At 48.0% G+C, this 21,612-nt stretch overlaps 1 non-coding gene and 1 pseudogene across 1 annotated transcript; one reads left to right on the top strand and one right to left on the bottom strand.

Annotated features, from left to right (window-relative positions):
• Nucleotides 1–11,153: 11,153 nt before the first annotated feature.
• Nucleotides 11,154–11,261, top strand: LOC135271782 (U6 spliceosomal RNA). The gene has a single exon (XR_010339908.1). It is a non-coding gene; the product is annotated as a U6 spliceosomal RNA (small nuclear RNA).
• Nucleotides 11,262–18,137: 6,876 nt separating this feature from the next.
• On the bottom strand, nucleotides 18,138–18,724 carry LOC135271662 (thioredoxin-like; annotated as a pseudogene).
• Nucleotides 18,725–21,612: the final 2,888 nt, after the last annotated feature.

Below are 21,612 nucleotides of genomic sequence, written 5' to 3' on the forward strand. Positions count from 1 at the left end.
TGCCCCTGTTTTATATGCCCTGTATCCAGTATTCAGGTCAACCCAGCCCTGATCTTTGGACTCAAAAACCACTTTTGTCTAAAATATATTGATCAAAGGTGCATCACCAGTAGGTTGATGCAAACGTGTTCAGGATGATTTACGTAAAATAGAAAACAGGCACACAAAAACAGCCTGATCGGCCATGTACTCAGCAGGGCAAATGATTAACTTTGGCATGCTTCTTGGCAGTGCAAGGGGCTGCCCTCCTGGTCCCCGAAACCAGGCCAGAGACAGGACAGAGTCTACCTCCACCATGATTCTTGCAAAGATGTCAGATTTTCTATGTCTGCAACAGTACTTATTTGGGGACAAAGAAAAATCTTGGTGCTCCAGCTACTTAAGTTTTAAGTTCCTAATTTTAAAATTAGTAAGTTCTGGCTGGTTGTGGTGGCTCACACCCATTATCCCAGCAATTTGGGAGGCTGAGGTAGGAGGGTCCCTTGAAGCCAGGAGTTGGAGCCCAGCCTGGGCAACAAAGCAAAACCCTCATCTCTACGCAAAAATTAAAAAAAAATTTTTGGGCTGGGTGTGGTGGCTTACACCTGTAATCCCAACACTTTGGGAGGCTGAGGTGGGCAGATCATGAGGCCAGGAGTTCAAGACCAGCCTGGCCAACATGGTGAAACCCTGTCTCTACTAAAAATACAAAAATTACCTGGGCGTGGTGGTGTGCTTCCGTAGTCCCAGCTACTCAGGAGGCTGCGGCAGGAGTATTGCTTGAACCCAGGAAGCGGAGGTTGCAGTGAGCTGAGATTGCACCACTGCACTCCAGCCTGGGCGACACAGCACGACTCCATCTCAAAAAAAAAAAAAAAATGTTGGCGTGTGTGGTAGTGTACACTTGTAGTCCCAGCTATTCAGGAAGCTGAGGCAGGAGGATTGCTTGAGCCCATGAGTTAAAGGCTGAAGTGAGGTATTGTCCCGCCACTGCACTCCAGCCTGGGCAACTGAGCAAGACCCCTGTCTCTAAAAAAACAAAACAAAAGAAAAACAACAAATCAAATATAGTAACTTCTATTGTATTAGGGACTGCCACCTTCTGGCGTATCCTTAACTGTATTAGAGTCTCCTGTCTGCCTCTGGTTTGGGAGATCAACCTCCTTCCTGGTATTGGCTTCACATCTCTTAGGGCCAGAAAGTAATCATCTTTGAATGCAGTGATTAATTCATTTAATGACCTTAAAGTTACAGCCCTTGGTGGTGGTGGTGTTGTTTTTGAGACAGTCTTGCTCTGTTGCCAGGCGCCAGGCTGGAGTGCAGTGGTGCAGTATTGACTCACTGCAATCTCCGCCTCCTGGGTTCAAGCTATTCTCCTGCCTCAGCCTCCCGAGTATCTGGGACTACAGGCGCGTGCCACCACGCCCAATTAATTTTTGTATTTTTTAGTAGAGATGAGGTTTCACCATGTTGGCTAGGATGGTCTCAATCTCTTGAGCTTGTGATCCGCCCACCTCAGCCTCCCAAAGTACTGGGATCACAGGTGTGAACCACCATGCCCGGCCTGTTTTTTTTTTTTTTTTTTAATTTTCTGTCTTTTTTTTGAGACAGGGTCTCTCTGTGTCACCCAGGCTGGAGTGCAGTGGCATAATCAAGGCTCACTGCAGCCTCAACCCCCTGGGCCCACATGATCCTCCCACTTCAGCCTCCTGAGTATCTAGGACCACAGGCACATGCCATCATGCCTGGCTAATGTTTGTATCTTTTGTAGAGATAGGATTTTGCCATGTTGCCCAAGCTGGTCTTGAACTCCTGAGCTCAAGCTATCTGCCAGCCTTGGCTTCTCAAAGCTCTGGGATTACAGGTGTGAACCTGTAATCCTTGGCCATGTGTTTTAACTCATAAGTTTAAGCAATAGAATGAATATATAGTCATATTGTACACCAATATGATGAATATATGGTTCTAAATAAGCATACCAGCAAATTGGTTACTAAAGACTTGAAAGAGTTTGAAACTTTCAGTTAATATTGAAAAAGGGCTTCTGTATCTTGAGCTTTCTTGTATATATTGTATATGTACAAAAGAAAGCTCAAGATACATTATGTGTGTATGTGTGTGTATGTGTGCATACTATATATCGGCCTGCAAATAGTAGAGCGACCAAAACCCTCACACTTGGGTCACGGAGGACTGTGAAAGGAATCAGGGAATGAATTAGGTAATGAATTCATGTATTTTAAAAAATAGGGCTATTTAATCATGCTTCATATCACTATTATTTATTATTTATTTATTTGTTTATTTTTCTAGAGACAGGGTCTCACCATGCTGCCCAGACTGGTCTCAGATTCCTGGCTTCAAGTGATCCTCCCACCTCAACTTCACAAACTGTTGGGATTACAGGCAGGAGCCACTGCCTCCAAATTCACTCATTTTTGAGAATAAGAGCTAGGGAGAATAATGTGTTTAAAAACCTGCCTGAATTTTCCATCATGAAGTCTATATTGACATGTAAGGGGTAGCTCAGGACAGAGAAAAGAAACTCAGACCTAATGAATCTGTGGCAAAGGTTAACAGCATTCCATGCTGGAAATGATTAAAACATCCTCCAGGAGGTATGACCTGGAGTCTCCTCCCCACCCCACCAAGGGCTCCCACCCAGCTCATGCTGACTCCAATTGCCCTTGACCGCGTGGTTTCTGCTGGTCCAAGCAATATTCTCCTGCCACATCTAACCTCGGAGAGCAGGTAATATGGTGGTGATTGTGGGAGGGTGCAAAGAAAGCCCATGTGTGGCAGTGTTGGAGCATGGGGTGTATGTGATTTGCACTGTCAGGACGGCCGAGCCACAGGTAGGGAGCCTCTCTCTACCCAGATAAGCCTCTATTGTGGAGTGACTATTGCAGTGACCTCTGGGATTAGAGTCTCTATGGTCTGAGGTGAGGCAAGGTGAGTCTAAAAAAATATCCAAAGTCTGGGTCATGGCAGGGCAGCTAGGAGCCAGGGTCTCTGAGTCAGGAGGGGTTCTATTATGTGCTCAGCATACGGGGAGCCAATGGAGGGCCCTATTTTCTGAGGATCCTCAGAGAGAATGCCCCTGCGGATAAGGAGTTCATAAGTGACAGAGCTGGCATCCCACTCTGGGCATCCAGGGGCAGTGGGAGTCTTCCTGGCAGCTGCCTGCCAGGCAGGGGGACCCTCTGGGTCAGAGCAACCTCATAGTCACGAGATGATGCGCAAGTCCTCACCTGTCTACCTTCCAGCCCCTTTCTGCTTCCTCCAGCATGTTTTTATCTGTGGGAAAACAGGTGAGGCCCCAAATGACCTGAGCTTGTTAGAAAGCTGACTGCATCGAGACGCTGTGGATTCTCAAAGGTCCTGTGGCTATAGGAGGTAAGTGGCTAGAAGTTTTGCTGAGAATCCACTCATTAATCTGTTTATTTATTTGAGATGGGGGTCTCACTCTGTTGCCCAGGCTGGAGTGCAGTGGCACCATCACAGCTCACTGCAGCCTCAATCTCCCAGGCTTAAGGGATCCTCTTGCCTCAGCCTCTGGGTAGCTGGGACTACAGGCACATACCACCAAACCCAGCTAATTTTTTATTTTTTGTGGAGATGGAGGTCTCACTATGTTGCCCAAACTGGTCTTGAACTCCAGGCCTCAGATGATCCTCCTGCCTTGGCCTCCCAAAATGCTGGGATTACAGGTATGAGCAACAGTGCCCTGCAGAATCCACTCATATAAAGAACTATCTTCAGATAGGGCTTCCGGCCATCTCTCTCTAACTCTTATTATTTTCCCTTTTCAAGATTGCTCTAGTTTAATTCAACCAACACTTCCTGAGCAAAGCACCATGCCTGGCTCTCTGAGGAATTAAAAGTTAAATCCCAGGCCAGGCATGGTGGCTCACACCTGTAAACCCAGCACTTTGGGAAGCTGCAGTGGGCAGATCACCTGCGGTCAAGAGTTCAAGACCAGCCTGGCCAACAAGGCAAAACCTCGTTTCTACTAAAAATATGAAAATTAGCTGGGTGTGGTGGTAGCCACCTGCAGTCCCAGCTACTCAGGAGACTGAGGCAGGAGAATCACTTAAACCCGGGAGGCAGAGTTTGCAGTGAGTAGAGATCACACCACTGCACTCCAACCTCAGTGACAGAGAAAGACTCCGTCTCAAAAAAAAAAGTTAAATCCCAGCTATCCTCCAGGACCTTGGCAGTCTAGTGGGACAGGGTGGCCTGACATTTACAAAACTATGTAAACTGGAGGATTCTTATGTGGGTGACAAGGTACAAGTTTGCTGAAAAATCACTGACATAAGGCAGATTGATTAATAGGAGAAAAGGCATACAAGTGTATTTAATGTGTACATGGGAGGCTTCAGAATGAAGATCCAACTTCCCAATGAGGTATGGAAGCTTATCTACCATCTTGAGGTTACAGAAAGAACGGGGACTTGGATTCTCACAAAAACAGGTTATGGGAGTGGGGGAGAAAAAGAATTCTATCGAAGGGCAGAGGGAGAATGATTGAATCCAGGAACAGAAGTTAACTTGTAAATAGTTCTCCCTGGATTTTAAATGATCCTCAGAGACAGTCATCTTGAAAAAGGGTCTGTTGAGACCCGTTTTATGGTTAGATTTTTGGTCTTCTTTCCTGTAATGGATAATGGGATAAAGGAAGAAGAAGAAAAGTTGTTTTTGTGTGTCAGTCCTATTTTTTTTTTTTTTTGAGATGGAGTTTAGAGTTTTGCTGTTGTTGCCCAGGCTGGAGTGCAGTGGAACAATTTTGGCTCACTGCAACCTCTGCCTCCTGGGTTCAAGCAATTCTCCTGCCTCAGCCTCCCCAGTAGCTGGGATTACAGACACATGCCACCACATCCAGCTAATTTTTTTATTTTTAGTAGAGATAGGGGTTTCACCATGTTGGCCAGACTGGTCTTGAACTTCTGACTTCAGGTGATCCACCTGCCTTGGCCTCCCAAAGTGCTGGGATTATAGGCGTGAGCCACCATGCCCAGCCAGTCCTATTGTTTTTCTTTTTTTTTTGAGGCAGAGTCTCACTCTGTCACCAGGTGCCAGGCTGGAGTGCAGTGGTGCGATCTTGGCTCACTGCAACCTCCACCTCCCGGGTTCAAGCAATTCTTCTGCCTCAGTCTCCTGAGTAGCTGGGACTACAGGCGCACACTACCATGCCCAGCTAATTTTTGTATTTTAGTGGAGACGGGGTTTCACTATGTTGTCCAGGATGGTCTTGATCTCTTGACCTCGTGATCTGCCCGCGTCAGCCTCCCAAAGTGCTGGGATTACAGGCGTGAGCCACCACACCCGGCTAGTCCTATCTTTATAGGTCAAAGATAGGGAAAACATCTCTTCTAGTCTCCCAAGGGTAAAAAAAATACCTCCCAAGGGTCTTTTATTTAATATAGTCATGGCTTACAATCATGCCTTTGCACTCCAGATGACTCACACCTGTAAACCCAGCACTTTGGGAGGCTGAGGTGTGCAGAACACTTGAGCTTAGGAGTTTGAGACCAGCCTGGCCAACTGGTGAAACCCCGTCTCATAAAAAAATATGAAAATTAGCCCGGTGCGGTGGCAGGAGCCTATAATCCCAGCTACTCAGGAGGCTGAGGTGGGAGGATCACTTGAACCGGGAGGTACAGTGAGCCATGATCGGGCCACTGCACTCCTGCCAGAGCAACAGAGCGAGGTCCTGTCACAAACAAACAAAGTCCTTATTGTACTGGGGAGCCACAGTTTGGGGTGAAATATTTTGATTTCCTTTGTAGAAATATCAGTAAGTTCCCTATTATTTTATCCTCAGTGGAGAGATGGTTAATCCCCTCTGGGAAAATGGCCAGCCGAGTTGGGGAAGGAATGAGGATGGAAAATCATTCGGGCTCGCTTTGGTAGGTGCCCAAGCAAGCCACTCCTCAGGCATTTTCCCCACAACTAGAAATCCAGAGGCTTTGAATCTGGAGAACATGAAGGAAAGGTGCCAGGGAGTACAGTCTGGTTGGCTGATAAATAAGGGCAGCTGGGTCCAGGGCCCTGGCACCTTCTCCCAGGCCAAGCTTGACTCATTCACTCAAACAAGTTTATTTGCAGACGAGAATGCAAAGAGGAAAAAGGAGCTGTAACTTACCACACACCTCATCCAAAAATTGCATTTACTCCCAAAAAGAAAGTCTGATTTTGCCTGAAGCCGAATCTTCTGTTCTGGGTAGGGGCTCTGGATTCTGTTGAGAAGGAGCCACCTTTCCTTTACTCAGTTATCATCCTACAATGGTTCTTTTTTTTTGAGACAGGGTCTCATGCTGTTGCCCAGGCTGGAGTGCAGTGGTCCCATAATGGCTCACTGCAGTCTCAACCTCCTGGGTCTCAAGTGATCCTCCCAGCTCAGCCTCTCCAGTAGCTGAGACTACAGGCCCACGTCACCATGCCTGGCTAATTTTTTGTAGAAACAGGGTTTCACTTTGTTGCCCAGGCTTTTCTGTAACTCCTGCGCTCAAGCGTCCTCTCATGTCAGCCTCCCAAAGTGTTGGGATTATAGGCATGAGCCCCTGCGCCTGGCCTAGAATCGATGTTGTCTACATACTATAGATGGTATTCAAAACCTAGCTCCAGCTGGGTGCGGTGGCGCGTGCCTGTAGTCCCAGCTACTCGGGAGGCTGAGGTGGGAGGATCGCTTGAGCCCAGGAGTTCTGGGCTGTAGTGTGCTATGCCGATCGGGTGTCTGCACTAAGTTCGGCATCAATATGGTGACCTCCTGGGAGCAGGGACCACCAGGTTGCCTAAGGAGGGATGAACTGGCCCAGGTCGGAAATGGAGCAGGTCAAAACTCCCGTGCTGATCAGTAGTGGGATCGCGCCTGTGAACATCCACTGCACTCCAGCCTGGGCAACATAGCCAGACCCTGTCTCCTTGAAATAAACTATAACCACCCCCCCCAAAAAAAAACCTAACTCTAGTCTACAGCTTAATCTGAGCAGCAGGGTAGATTTCTCTGAAGGGTTACAGCCCAAACTGCAAAATGTACAGTTTTATAATTTTTTAATTACTTTTCTTTTTTATTTTTTTTTTCACCTACCAAGTGATCAGTGGAGGAAGTGTTTCACGGTGGACTTGGGAAACTGGCCAGATCAACACTCACCTTCTAAGTGAGTGACCCAGTTTATGTTTTAGAAAAACATATTGAGAAAAACAGGTGGAGGGAGAGGTGGGTTAATTATTGTTTGCCAGTGCAAAGGGCTAGCTTCTCTCTGGCACAGTGAGAAAGTTCAGCTTCAGGACCTTGAACTGTGCCTCTGCTGACCAGGTAGGGGAAGCATGCAGCATGTCTCAGGATGGCTGCACATTTTGTCCACAGAAGAAAACCTGAAGGCATTTGCTGCATTGTAAACAGTTCAGAACAACCCACTCGATACCTTCCCACTGCGATCATCCCAGGGCCTGCCTTCTTCCAGTCACATGAGTCACCAGAACCTTTAAGGGAAGCACGGCCTGCCCTTCCTCTCCTTCTCCTCCCTCTTCCTTAGCCCCCTTTCCCAAAAGAAGCTGTTGTTCCCTCCAGGAAGTAACCTGTTTCCACAAACATTCAACCAGTTCTCTCACAAACAGATGGTAGACTCTTCTTCTGTTCATTTTTTTTTTTGAGACAGAGTCTTGCTCTGTCACCCAGGCTGCAGTGCAGTGGTACGATCTCAGCTCACTGCGACCTCCGCCTTTCAGGCTCCAGCAATTGTCCTGCCTCAGCCTGTAATTGAAGAACCTGTAACTGAAATTACAGGCTCACACCACCATACCCGGATAATTTTTTGTATTTTTAGCAGAGACTGGGGTTTCACCATGTTGGCCAGGCTGGTCTCAAACTCCTGACCTCAAGTGATCCAGCCGCCTCAGCCTCCCAAAGTGCTAGGATTACAGGCATGAGTCACCATGCCCAACCTCTTCTTCCATTCTCTTTTTTTTTTTTTTTTTTTGAGATGGAGTCTCGCACTGTCACCCAGGCTGTAGTGCAGTGGTGTGATCTTGGCTCACTGCAATCTCTGCCTCCTGGGTTCAAGCAATTCTCCTTTCTCAGCCTCCCGAGTAGCTGGTACTACAGGCATGCGCCACCATATCCAGCTAATTTTTTTTGTATAGAGACGGGGTTTCACCATGTTGGCTAGGATGGTCTCCATCTCCTGACCTCGTGATCTGCCCGCCTCAGCCTCCCAAAGTGCTGGGATTACAGGCATAAGCCACTGTGCCCGGCCTTCTCTCCCATTCTTAATCAACCCTTTGCAGTGCTAAACCACCTTTGCAGTTAGAAAACATTTTTGTTGGCCAGGTGCAGTGGTTCATGCCTGTAATCCCAGCACTTTGGGAGGCCGAGGCGGGTGGATCACAAGGTCAAGAGATCGAGACCATCCTGGTCAACATGGTGAAACCCCGTCTCTACTAAAAATACAAAAAATTAGCTGGACATGGTGGCACGTGCCTGTGATCCCAGCTACTCAGGAGGCTGAGGCAGGAGAATTGCCTGAACCCAGGAGGCGGAAGTTGCGGTGAGCCGAGATCGTGCCATTGCACTCCAGCCTGGGTGATGAGAGCAAAACTCCGTCTCAAAAAAAAAAAAAAAAAAAAAGCAAGCATTTTTTGCCGTCAAATTTCATCCTTTCTGCCAGGAGTTAAACTTTGTTGATGGCGCACTACAGAGGCAGAGGCAAGGGAAGGAAGCCTGCAAAAGTGTGGTCAGGACTATTTTTAAAAGGCTGACTTTCCCCTTGGTCCTGGTCTGTATCCCAGAGGGAAAGAAGGGCTATTTGAGGAGAGAAGGGAAGTGTGACTTGACTTAAGCCCAAACTGCTGTCCTTCCTTGCTTCAATCCAAGGATTCTGTGGAAGCATTGAGACCAACTAAAAAAGGAGGGAAGAAAAACCAGGTCATCAATTGCACATCCCCTGCTCAGGCTGGATGTAGATGGGAGAGAGGTTCGGACTAGTGGGTAGGAGGTGGGCAGGGGACAGAAGGTGCTTCTTCTTTTTCCTTAGAAGACAAGCAGAAACACTCTCGGGCTGGGCGCAGTGGCTCCCACCAGTAATCCCAGCACTTTGGGAGGCCGAGGCAGACGGATCACCTGAGGTTGGGAGTTTGAGAACAGTCTGACCAACATGGAGAAATCCCCGTCTCTACTAAAAATACAAAATTAGCCAGGCGTGGTGGTGCATGCCTGTAATCCCAGCTATTCGGGAGGCTGAGGCAGGAGATTCACTTGAACCCAGGAGGCAGAGGTTGTGGTGAGCAGAGATTGTGCCATTGTACTCCAGCCTGGGCAACAGAGTGAAACTGTCTCAAAAAAAAAAAAAAAAGAAAGAAAAGAAAAGAAACACTCTCAAGGATCCCACAGGCAGCGCAGAAAACCATCCCTCCCTCATGGCCATCACCAGGGTTTTAAAACTAAATAAAATTAAAGAGTGGAGCAACCTTGGCCAAGTCACTGGAGTCTCTGGGTTTTGCTTTTGGCAACTGTAAAATAAGACCCAGGGACTCTCACCCTCCGTTCAGCTTTGATATTCTGAGTGGCTGCAGTCCTTTGAACGAAGCTCCAATGAAGGGATGCCTGGCTTTGAATTATCTAACAGAAGTAAAAGATTAATGATTCCCAGAAAAAAAATATAAATGTGGTCATATTTTAAAAATTAAAATATTTTCTTTCTTTTCTTTTTTTTGAGACAGGGTCTCTCTCTGTTGCCCAGGCTTGAGTGCAGTGGCGAGATCTTGGCTCACTGCAACCTCTGCCTCCTGGGTTCAAGCAACTCTCCTGCCTCAGCCTCCCGAGTAGTTGGGATTACAGGCACGTGCCACCATGCTCAGCTAATTTTTTGTATTTTTAGTAGAGATAGGGTTTTACCATGTTGCCCAGGCTGGTCTCGAACTCCTGAGCTTAGATGATCCACCCACCTTGGCCTCCCAAAGTGCTGAGATTACAGGCGTGAGCCACTGTGCCTGGCCTCCTTATTTATTTACTTATTTATTTTGAGTCAGGGTCTTGCTCTGTCACCCAGGCTGAAGTGCAGTGGCACGATCTCAGCTGACTGCAACCTCCTCCTCCCTGGTTCAAGCAATTCTTGTGCCTCAGCCACTTAAGTAGCTGGGATTACAGGCATATGCCACCATGGCCCGACTAATTTTTGAATTTTTTTTAGTAGAGACAGGGTTTCACCATTTTGGCTAGGCTGATCTCGAACTCCCGACTTCAGGTGATCTACCTGCCTCAGCCTCCCAAAGTTCTGGGATTACAGGTGTGAACCTAAAATATTTTCAAAAGTAACTCACATTGTTAAAAAAATTGGAGTTTGAAAGAGTATTCTGTGAAGCCAGTCTTCCTCCTATCCCTGATTCATTTTAAACACCAGGGCAGCCAGAACCCAGCCTGACCTGAGAAGCACCATGAGTCAGAGAAGCCCCCAGCATTCTCCAGTGAAAGCTCCCCACTCAGAACCTGCTGCAATCCAGACTGGAGTCTTCCCTTCTACACTCTTTCATTCCCTTGTTTTCTTCCCTCCACCACCCGCCCTAGCCATGCATTACTTCAATCAACTCTTTCTTTACAAGCTGGGGAAATTCCGTCCCACTCGAAACGCCGGTGTTGCACAGTCAGTTGTTAGTCCTCCCCTCTTCCCGAGCCAGCTGGGAGAGATAATTAGGAAATTAGTAGTCTTGGCCCCTTGAACCCACACCATACCCCCTCTGAGAGTTCTCAGATGAGGACCTTGACTCAGAGAAGGGAAGGGGTGAGGCCCAGAATTATCATGAAAACAAACAGTGAGGCTCCTAGGTCCCCGGGCCTGGGGGTGGCTATGGAGCTATTCTGGGCTGTGAAAACACAGCAGTGCTCTGCTAGCAAGTAAACAGCCGCCTGTCCCGACAGCATCTGTCTCCCTGACGGTGCCTGATCTCCAGCCAGCAGGCCAGAGAGACAGGGAGAGGGGCAGGGAGAGTCTAGCGTGCCTCCCTCCTTTAGGGTGGAAGGGAACAGCAGTGTTTGTTTTATTTTTAACATTTCATTCACTCTAGTGGGTGGAAAGACAGGCCAGCACCCGGGTCATGTAAGTCCAGGGGATCTCTCCAGCCTTGCATCCCAGAGAGCAGAATGCCTGTTGCTCCCTCTTCAAAGCCTGGGGACTGCAGTGATCGCTTCGGCAGCAGAGACTAAAACTGCAGAGGCACAGGGAGGATGAGCATGGGCCCTGCACAAGGATGACATGGAAATTCGTGAAGCATTCCAATAAAAATTAAATCAGAAATAATAAATTATCAAAAATAAAGCTTGGAGGGCCAGGCACGGTGGCTCACGCCTGTAATCCCAGCACTTTGGGAGGCCAAGGCTGGTGGATCACCTGAGGTCATGAGTTTGAGACCAGCCTGACCAATATGGTGAAACCCCGTCTTTAAAAAAACAAAACAAAACAAAAAAAACTCGTCTCTACTAATAATACAAAAAATTAGCCAGGCGTGGTGGCGGGCGCCTGTAATCCCAGCTACTCGGGAGGCTGAGGCAGGAGAATCACTTGAACCTGGGAGGTGAAGTTTGCAGTGAGCCGAGATCGCGCCACCGCACTCCAGCCTGGGCAACAAGAGGGAAACTCCGTCTCAAAAAAAAAATAATAAATAAAAATAAAGCTTGGACCAGCCTGGGTTACATAGTGAAACCCCATCTCTACAATAAATAAATAAAACCCACAAAAATTAAACCCACAACTCCCCCTCAAAAAATTAGCTGGGTTTGGTTGTATGTGGCTGTAGTCCCAGCTACTTGAGAGGCTGAGGTGGGAGGATCCATTGAGCCAGGAGGCAGAGGTTGCAATAAGCTGAGATTCCCACCACTGCGCTCCAGCCTGGATGACAGAGTGAGATGAACAAACAAACAAATAAATAAATAAAGCCTGGAGGCCACGTGTGGTGGCTCGCCCCTGTAATCCCAGCACTTTGGGAAGCTGAGGTGGGTGGATCATGAGGCCAGGAGATGGAGACCATCTTGGCCAACATGATGAAACCTCGTCTCTACTAAAATTACAAAAATTAGCTGGGCGTGGTGGTGTGCACCTATAGTCCCAGCTACATGGGAGGCTGAGGCAGGAGAATCATTTGAATCCGGGAGGCAGAAGTTGCAGTGAGCCGAGATCGCACCACTACATTTTAGCCTGGGGACAGAGCGAGACTCTGTCTCAAATAAAATAAAATAAAGCCTGGGACTTCAGCCTCCTTTGCTCTCCTAGGAAGTCACCTGTGACCTTTTCATTGTCAAATCAGCTGGCTGGCCTCTACTCATCTTTCTTCTTCCTTAATCATTTGGCCACATCTGACACTTGCTGTCAACCGCCTTGAAACGCTGTGTGCAAGGTTGCTCTGACAAAGTCTTCTCTCCTTTCTCTTCTTCCTCCTTCCTTAGCATGATGTTGGACCTTGGTTGGACACCACCTGGATGTCCCAGACACTCCTCACATCCACAAGTTCTTTTCACACCTGTTCTTGCTCAGACTCCCCTGCTTTGTAACCGAATCTCCTCTTCTCTGCCATCCTCTGGGTCGTGAGCCTGGCAACTTCAGAGCCAACCTTGACACCTCTTCATGCCCCATTTGCAGTCACCGTCGGGATCCGTTCAGATACTTTCTACTTGTGCTACCCCTGGCCAACCCCATTGCCTAGACCCCCCAGTCCCTTCATTACCTGTGGTCACCTCTCGTTCTTGCTCCGCACCCCAAGCCATCCTATAGAATACAAGCAAAGGAGTCTCTTTACTACAGTTCTTTTCACTTGTCCCTGAAAAATATTCAGTGGCTCCCCATTGCCTACAGAATGAAGTTCAAACACAAGCTCACCCACATCGGAGCCCAGCTTATCTTTCTAGTTTTCTGCCCTGCAGTCCCCCCTTATTTCTCCACACTCCAGATATACTAGGTAAGTTTGGATTTCCCAAACATGCCTTGGTTTTTCCAGCTTTGCTCTTCCCTCCACCTGGAATATCATTTTCCCCATCTCCGCACGTCTAGATTCTCACCACACTTCAAGGCCAAGCAAATTAAGCCTTCTCGACCCATTGACCTCCACCCCTCATTAGCTGCAAAAGATCTGTCTGATTTGAACTCCTATGTTGGGGCACTTATCACATTCAGACCTTGCATTATAATGGTTTTTCATGTGTCTTAACCTGCTAGCCTGAGCCCTGAGGGTAAAGAAAGCATTCTTTCCAGCCTCCAGAACTGAGCTCCGCTTACACATCTGGTGCCCAGTATAGCAGACTGTTCACACGGCTGTGAAAGTGCTCCCATCCCCGACGTGTGTTCCTTTGCATTGTGACTTTGCCTCTCTTCCCATCAAGATATAAAGTTTATGTCTGCTTCCTTTGAAGCTGAGCTTGAATTTGTGACTTGCCTTTGCTAATGGGACATTAACAAATGTGGTATAAGTAGGCCAGGCGTGGTGGCTCACACCCGTAATCCCAGTACTTTGGGAGGCTGAGGTGGGTGGATCACTCGAGGTTAGGAGTTCAAGAAAAGCCTGACCAACATGGTGAAACCCCATCTCTCATAAAAATATGAAAATTAGCCAGGTGTGGTGGCGGGCATCTGCAGTCCCAGCTACTTGGGAGGCTGAGGGAGGAGAATTGCTTGAACCTGGGAGGCGGAGGTTGCAGTGGGCTGAGACCGCGCCACTGCACTCCAGCCTGGGTGACAGAGTGAGATTGACTCAGAAAAACAAACAATAAACAACTGTGATCTAAGTAAAGGCTTGAAAAGCATTTGCTTGCCAGGGCTTACCCTCTTTGGGCTATGATTGGAACCCTGGCTCACAAAGGAGAGAAGTCCAGGCAGCCTCCTGGAGACAGGTTGCTACAACATGGGGCCTGTCTGACAGCCACCCCCAGCCACCAGACCTGAGAGTGAGGCCGTCTTAGACCAGCCAGTCCCAGTTCACATGGGTGATCCATGGAGTGATCCCAGGGGAATTCGGCATAACTGCCCACAGAGCCTGGGCCAGATTGCTGAACTACAGAATTGTGAGCAAGGCACTGGTTTATTGTTTTAAGCCTACTGTGTTTTATGGTGGTTTCCTTTTCCTTTTCTTTCTTTCTTTTTTTTTTTTTAAGACAGTGTTTTGCTCTGCCGCTCAGGTCAGAATGCAGTGGTGCAATCCGTCATAGCTTACTGCAGCCCTGAACTCCTGGGCTCAAGGAATCTTCCTGCCTCAGCCTCCCAAGTAGCTAGAACTATGAGTGCTTTCTATCACACCTGACTAACTTAAAAAAAAATTTTTTTTTTTTTTTTTTTGAGACAGAAACTCCCTCTGTCACCAGGCTGGAGTGCAGAGGTGAGATCTCGGCTCATTGCAACCTCCAACTCCCTGATTCAAGCAATTTTCCTGCCTCAGCCTCCAGAGTAGCTGGGATTTACAGGCACGTGCCACCATGCCCAGCTATTTTTTGTATTTTTTTTTAGTAGAGACATGGTTTCACCATGTTTGCCAGGATGGTCTCGAGCTCTTGACCTTGTGATCCAACCGCCTCAGCCTCCCAAAGTGTTGGGATTACAGGCGTGAGCCACAGCATCCGGCTAACAATTTTTTTTTTTTTTTTTAGAAACAGGGTCTTGCTGTAGTGCCCAGGCTGGTCTTGAACTCCTGGGCTCTAGGGATCCTCCTGTGTCAGCCTCCCAAAGTATGGGCATTACAGATGTGAGCCACGTGGTTTCCTTACACAGTCACTGAAACACCTCATAGATGCTAGTTAATAAAATATTAAATAATAGCTCACATTCACTGAGCATTTACTATAAGCCAGGGACTTCTTTTGAAAAATTACATGGATTTACTAATTTAATTTTCATAAAAATCCTGAGGTAGATTTTATTACTCTTCCCCTTTTACAAGTGAGGAAAGTAAAATATGGAGAAGTTAAATAACTCTTTTTTTTTTTTTTTGCAGGCCCAGGGCAAGGGGCCCACCACCCGGGGGCTAAATACCTCTTTCAAGGTTGGCGGGGCATGGTGTCACACACTTGTAATCCCAGCACTTTCGGAGGCCGAGGTGGGAGGATCACCTGAGGTCGGGAGTTTGAGACCAGCCTGGCCAATATGAAGAAACCCCATCTCTACTAAAAATTCAAAATTAACTGGGTGTGGTGGTGTGTGCCCGTAATCTCAGCTACTTGGGAGGCTGAGGCAGGAGAATCGCTTGAACCCCAGAGGCAGAGGTTGCAGTGAGCTGAGACTGCGCCATTGTACTCCAGCCTGAGCTACAAGAGCAAAACTCCATTTCAAAAAAAAAAAGAAACAACTTGTTCAAGGTTACATGTGCTGAATCCAAACCCCGGGAATCTAGTTCCAGAAGCCACACTGTAAACCACTATACTGCATTGCCTCTGCTTACCCAGATTGAGGAAAACATTAATTTATTGATTTGCAGCCTCCAAAACACCCCTCTCTACCCACATGTCAAATTCTATATTTGTGGTCCAATTTCTAGCCTATGCTTCTAATCTTCCCACACCCTGTCCTCTCGGGTCTACCTCCAGGCTCTGGGCTACTCCCGGGCTGTTTCAGTGACAGCCCGGTGTGGGGAATTGATTTATAGATCTGCCAGCTACCACCTGCCCAGAAGCCCTCTGGCCCCGTCTCCTGCTTCCTGCTGCCTCTGCTGTGTTGCTGGTCCAGGCGGTCAGGTGTCATCTGGAAAGTAGACACCTGGGCTCAGCGTGTTGCTGCTGCCCTTTGGCCCTGTGTCCTGGCCCGACCCATGCAGCCAGGGTGATTTTTCACTTAGGATCTTTGGATGTCCTTAGATCTTCTCTTCTGAAGTAGTCCAATGAGAAAATGGATACGTGGCTTTTTTTTTTTTTTTTTTTTTTTTTGAGACGGAATCTTGCTCTGTCACCCAGTCTGGAGTGCAATGTCGTGATCTCCACTCACCACAACCTCCATTTCCTGGGTTCAAAAGATTGTCCTGCCTCAGCCTTAGAGTAGCTGGGATTACAGGCGTGCGCCATTGTGCCCGGCTAATTTTTTTGTTGTTGTATTTTTAGTAGAGATGGGGTTTCACCATGTTGGCCAGGCTGGTCTCGAACTCCTGACCTCATGATCCACCTGCCTCGGCCTCCCAAAGTGCTGGGATTACAGGTGTGAGCCACCGTGCCCAGCCATGATGTGGCTTTTAAAGAGAAAAAATGACTCCTATGTAACAATGTTTGCTGTTTATTCAAATTTCCAAGATGTATTTAAGCACCCACACGTGGGTGAGACACCACGCTGGGCACCAGGCCACCAAAGCCAGGTTCAGTGTGGGGAGTGAGGGGAGGACACACGTGGTCAAGGAAGTAGAGTTCAGTGTGTGAACCTCCGTGGCAGAGTTCTGTCCGAAGTACTGTGGGAGCAGAGAGAACAAAGTAAATAATGCTGTTCAGGGAAAGGTAGAGAGAGTGGTATTCAAGTTGGGTTTTAGAGGATGAATAAGCTGTCACTAGATGAAGAAGGAAGAGGAAAGAAAGGAAGCAGAGGAAGGAAGGGAGCGCGGAATCAGAGCACATGGGCAGAGGCTTAGTGGGTGGGAGCGGCCTGTTTGAAGGAGGAGGCACGGTCTGGGGTGTCTGGGATGTGAGCATCAGGATGACTGCAGTGCAGGGACTGAACCCAGGTATGTAAATGACCTAATATTCCCTGCAGAGAGTGAGAAGCTTTGCAGATTTATAAGAGGGATGTTGGCCAGGGAAAAACTATAGGAGGGGGCCAGGCAAGTGGCTCACATCTATTAATCGTAGTGCTTTGGGAGGCCAAGGTAGGAAGATCCATTAAGCTCAAGGTTCAAGACCAGTCTGGGCAACATAGAGAGACTCTGTCTCTACAAAAAATTTAAAAATTAGCTGGTTATGGTGGTATACACTTGTAATCCCAGCTACTCAGAAGGCTGAGGCAGGAGGACTGCTTGGGCCTGGGAGGCCGTGGCTGTAGTGAACTGTAATTGCACCACTGTACTCCAGCCTGAGTGACAGAGCAAGACCCTGTCTCAAAAAAAGAGAAAAACAAATTAGCCGGTGGTAGTGGCGTGTGCCTATAGTCCCAGCTACTCAGGAGGCTGAGTTGGGAGGATCACTTGAGCCCAAGAGGTTTAGGCTGCATTTTTTAAAGAGAAAAAATGACTCCTATGTAACAATGTTCGCTGTTTATCCAAATTTCAAAGATGTATTTCAGCACCCACACATGGGCGAGACACCACGCTGGACACCAGGCCACCAAAGCCAGGTTCAGTGTGGGGAATGAGAGGAGGACACACGTGGTCAAGGAAATAGAGTTCAGTGTGTGAGCCAAGATCGAGCCACTGCACTCCAGCCTGGGTGACAGAGCAAGACCTCATCTCAGAAAACAAACAAACATTACAAAAAGCCAGAACTATAGGAGAGGAGGGAAGGGGGCGAGGAATTTGCTTACATGGAGTTTCTGCTCTGAAAGTTGGATGTGAAGTCCATGGCTAGGCTGGTTGAGTCAGACGAGGCTGGCTGTCATCTCCTGGCTAATTTTTTTTTTTTTTGGTATTTTTGTAGAGACAGGGTTTTGCTATGTTGCCCAGGCTGGTCTCCTGAACTCAAGTAATCTGCCCACCTCAGCCTCCCGAAGTGCTGGGATTATAGGTGTGAGACACTGTGCCTGGCCCCTTTCTGTGCCTTCTGATGGACACAGTCTTTATGTCTCAGACTCTCTAGTCAGCCTTCTCTTGGGAGGCTTGGAACTGAACTACTATCTCCAGAGTTCTCCCAACCTTGGCTACACAGTGGAATCAGAATCACCTGGGGAAAGTTTGTTGTTTTTTTTTTTTGAGACAGAGTTTTGCTCTTGTTGCCCAGGCTGGAGTGCAGTGGTGTGATCTCGGCTCATTGCAACCTCCACCACCTGGGTTCAAGCAATTCTCCTGCCTCAGTCTCCTGAGTAGTGGGATTTCAGGCAGGTGCCACCACACCCAACTAATTTTGTATTTTTAGTAGAGACGGCAGTTCTCCATGTTGGCTGGGCTGGTCTTGAACTCTCAACCTCAGGTGATCCACCTGCCTCAGCCTCTCAAAGTGCTGGGATTACAGGCACGAGCCATCGTACCCAGCCTCACCTGGGGAAATTTAAAAGCCAGTCATGTCTGAGTTTTGCCCCCAGGGGCTCTGATCTTATTAGGCTGAGGTGCAGTCTGAGTATGTTGAGTTTTACAAGCTTCCCAGGTGATTTCAATGTGCAGTCAAGGTTGAGCGCCTTTGTGAAAAGCAACTGTGCATATTTTTTTAAGTGTTAGAATTAATGATTTATTGTCACTCAGATGGCAATTGGATTTATAGTCTTTATATTTTTGTAAATTAAAAAAGACAAGTTTTAAATAGCCAATGCTGGTTTTATTTTCAGAAAACATGCTTAGACTAATTCATTAATGGTAGCTTCAAGCTTTTCCTTGTTGGCTCCAGAAAATTCACCCACCTTTTGTCCCTTCTTAAAAAACTGGAATGTTGGCATGCGTTTGACTTCACACTCTGAAGCGACATCCTGACGGTCACCCACATCTACTTCAAGGAATACCACGTTGGATGCTCTTCAGAGGGGGAATGAAGACAAGGCTTGATCATTTTGCAAGGCCCACACCACCTGGCTGAGAAGTCAACTACTACAAGTTTATTGCCGGCGGTGTCCAGGGCTTCCTGAAAAGCAACCTTGCTGTCGATCTGCTTTACCATCTTGGCTGCTAGGGTCTGACCAGCAGCTGTAAGGACCGATGGAAACGGATCCAAAGCGCAAGAGCGAGCTTGGAGAAGACTCACCGCTGGCTCTCCCTTTATAGGCGGGCACGCCCGGCGTGCCCTGTGCATGTTTCTGCCCTTGCCCTTTGAGTGTTGACTTTGCTCTGAGAGGGTCACTTAACATGGATCACGTGCCGAGGGCTTCTCAAGCATTACCTTGTTTCATTCTTTTGTTTTCCTTTCTTACGATATTCAGACCAGTCTGATACCTTGTTTAATTCTTCAAACAGGCCTACCAGGCAGTGAAAAAGAGCCATGGCCCAGGAAAGGCAGTGATGTGTAATTCTGCAAAGATCTGGGTTCATTCCCAGCCCTACCTTTTACCAGCCAGGTGATTTGGGCACGCTTCCTAATCTCTCTGAATTGTAGTTTCTGCATCTGTGAAATGGGTGTAATTAACATTTGCCTTTCAAGGTTGTTCTGAGGATTAAGTGAAGCAAAGATGGAAATCATCTGGCTCAGAGCAGTCTGTCCTGTACTGGCTTCTCCTTCTCAATGGGAGAATTGGGAGCGACTGAGACATCACATTCCTTGGAGGTCTTCAAGAAAGGAGAGTTCCCAATCACATTCTGACCCTGAGATATAAAGCTAAGGGGCATAAGGGGCCGGGCACTGTGGCTCACACCTGTAATCCCAGCACTTTGGGAAGCCGAGGCAGGCAGATCACGAGGTCAGGAGACCGAGACCATCCTGGCCAACATGGTGAAACCTCATGTCTACTAAAAATACAAAAAAAATTAGATGGGTGTGGTGGCACATGCCTGTAGTCCCAGCTACTCAGGAGGCTGAAGCAGGAGAACAGCTGGAACCTGGGAGGTGGAGGTTGCAGTGAGCCTAGATTGTGCCACTGCACTCCAGCCTGGGCGACAGAGTGAGACTCCGTTCCCCCCTACAAAAAAAAAAGAGGCATAAGGGGCTGGGCACTGTGGCTCATGCCTGTAATCCTAGCACTTTGGGAGGCCAAGGCAGATGGGATGCCTGAGCTCAGGAGTTCGAGACCAGCCTGGGCAACATGGTGAAACCCCATCTCTACTAAAACTACAAAAATTAGCTGGGCAAGGTGGTGCATGCCTGTAGTCCCAGCAACTTGGGAGGCTGAGGCTTGAGAATCGCTTAAACCCGGGAAGCAGAGGTTGTAATGAGCTGAGATGGTGGTATTGTACTCCAGCCTGGGCAACAGAGCAAGACTCCGTCTCACAAAAAAAAAAAAAAAAAAAGGTAGAAGAGACATGCAGCAGGGAGGTGTCTGAGACCCGGGCCCTACTGAGAATGCTACATTCTCTTTCCCTTCATATGACGAGGTCTCTGTGGCAGCTACGGGGAAGATGGGGCCAGATAGTCTGGATGAAGAACAGCAGCCTCTGGGAGGAGATGAGGGGCAGATGGAGGGCCAGGGGCCAGCTCCCACTTTCAAGAATCATCAGAGAGGTTTTCTTGTTCCAGCAGCATCTCCCCTGGGCCAAGCCAGTCAGTGGGCCATGTCTGTCTGTCTGGGACCCACTAACCCCCCTGCCAGCACCTAGCACAGTACCTAGTAGACAAATTCTTTTTTTTTTTTTTGAGATGGAGGTTTGCTCTTGTTGCCCAGGCTGGAATACGATGGTGCAATCTTGGCTCACTGCAATTTCTACCTCCTGCGTTGAAGCGATTCTCTTGCCTCAGCCTCCCGAGTAGCTGGGATTATAGGCACCCGCCACTATACCCAGCTAATTTTTTGTATTTTTAGTAGATACGGGTTTCATCATGTTGGCTAGGCTGGTCTCAAACTCCTCATCTCAGGTGATCCACCCACCTCAGCCTCGAAAAGTGCTGGGATTACAGGGGTGAGCCATCGCGCCTGGCCCCTAGTGGACAAATTCTACCACTGATGTCAAAGAAAATTGAGTTGCAGCCAGCCCCGAGTGTTTCCTCTTGAGCCTTCAGAGTGCATCTGCCCCAGATCCTCCTACCTCAAGCTTCCCAAGTCGCTAAAACTACAGGCATGTGCCACCATGCTCGGCTAATTTTTTATTTTTATTTTTTGAGATGGAGTCTCGCTCTGTCGCCCAGGCTGGAGTATGTTGGCTCAATCTCGGCTCACTACAACCTTCGCCCCTGGGTTCAAGCAATTCTCCTGCCTCAGCCTCCCGAGTAGCTGGGACTACTGGCACATGGCACCATACCCGGCTAATTTTTTGTATTTTTAGTAGAGATGGGGTTTCACCGTGTTAGCCAGCATGCTCCAATCTCCTGACCTCATGATCTGCCTGCCTTGGCCTCCCAAAGTGCTGGGATTACAGGCGTGAGCCACTGTGCCTGGCCAGCTCAGCTAATTTTAAACATTTTTTATATAGACAGAATCTTGCTCTGTTGCTCAGGCTGGTCTCAAACTCCTGGCCTCAAGCAATCCTCCTGCCCCAGCCTCCCAAAGTGCTGGGATTACAGGCATGAGTCACCCTACCTGGCCAAGACCCCAGTGTCTAGAAATAGTTCCTTTGATACATAGCAGGTAGGCTGTGGATGGACCTTCCAGTGTCAGAGAAATCTACCAAGGCCTAAAAAGCTTTTGAGTGATTTAAATACATTATCATTTTCCAGATAAAGAAATGGGTTCAGATGGGGTGCTTACTCACGACCACAGAAGCTCTAAGGATGAACCCAGATGACCCCTGAGTCCCTTTTAGCTCTGAGCCTGTGAGCAGGCCATGTAAAGGCCATTGTCCAAAGCCAAGATCCATTTGGGTCATTCCTCTTGACAGCAAACTGGAACCAACCCAATTGCCCAATGGGAAATGATTTGTTTACCATCAACTTGATAGAATACCTCTTATCCTTTAAAAACTATC

The sequence above is a fragment of the Aotus nancymaae genome, unplaced genomic scaffold, assembly GCF_030222135.1.
Source record: "Aotus nancymaae isolate 86718 unplaced genomic scaffold, 86718_ANA_hifiasm-v0.15.2.pri h1tg000089l, whole genome shotgun sequence".
NCBI lineage: Eukaryota > Metazoa > Chordata > Mammalia > Primates > Aotidae > Aotus > Aotus nancymaae.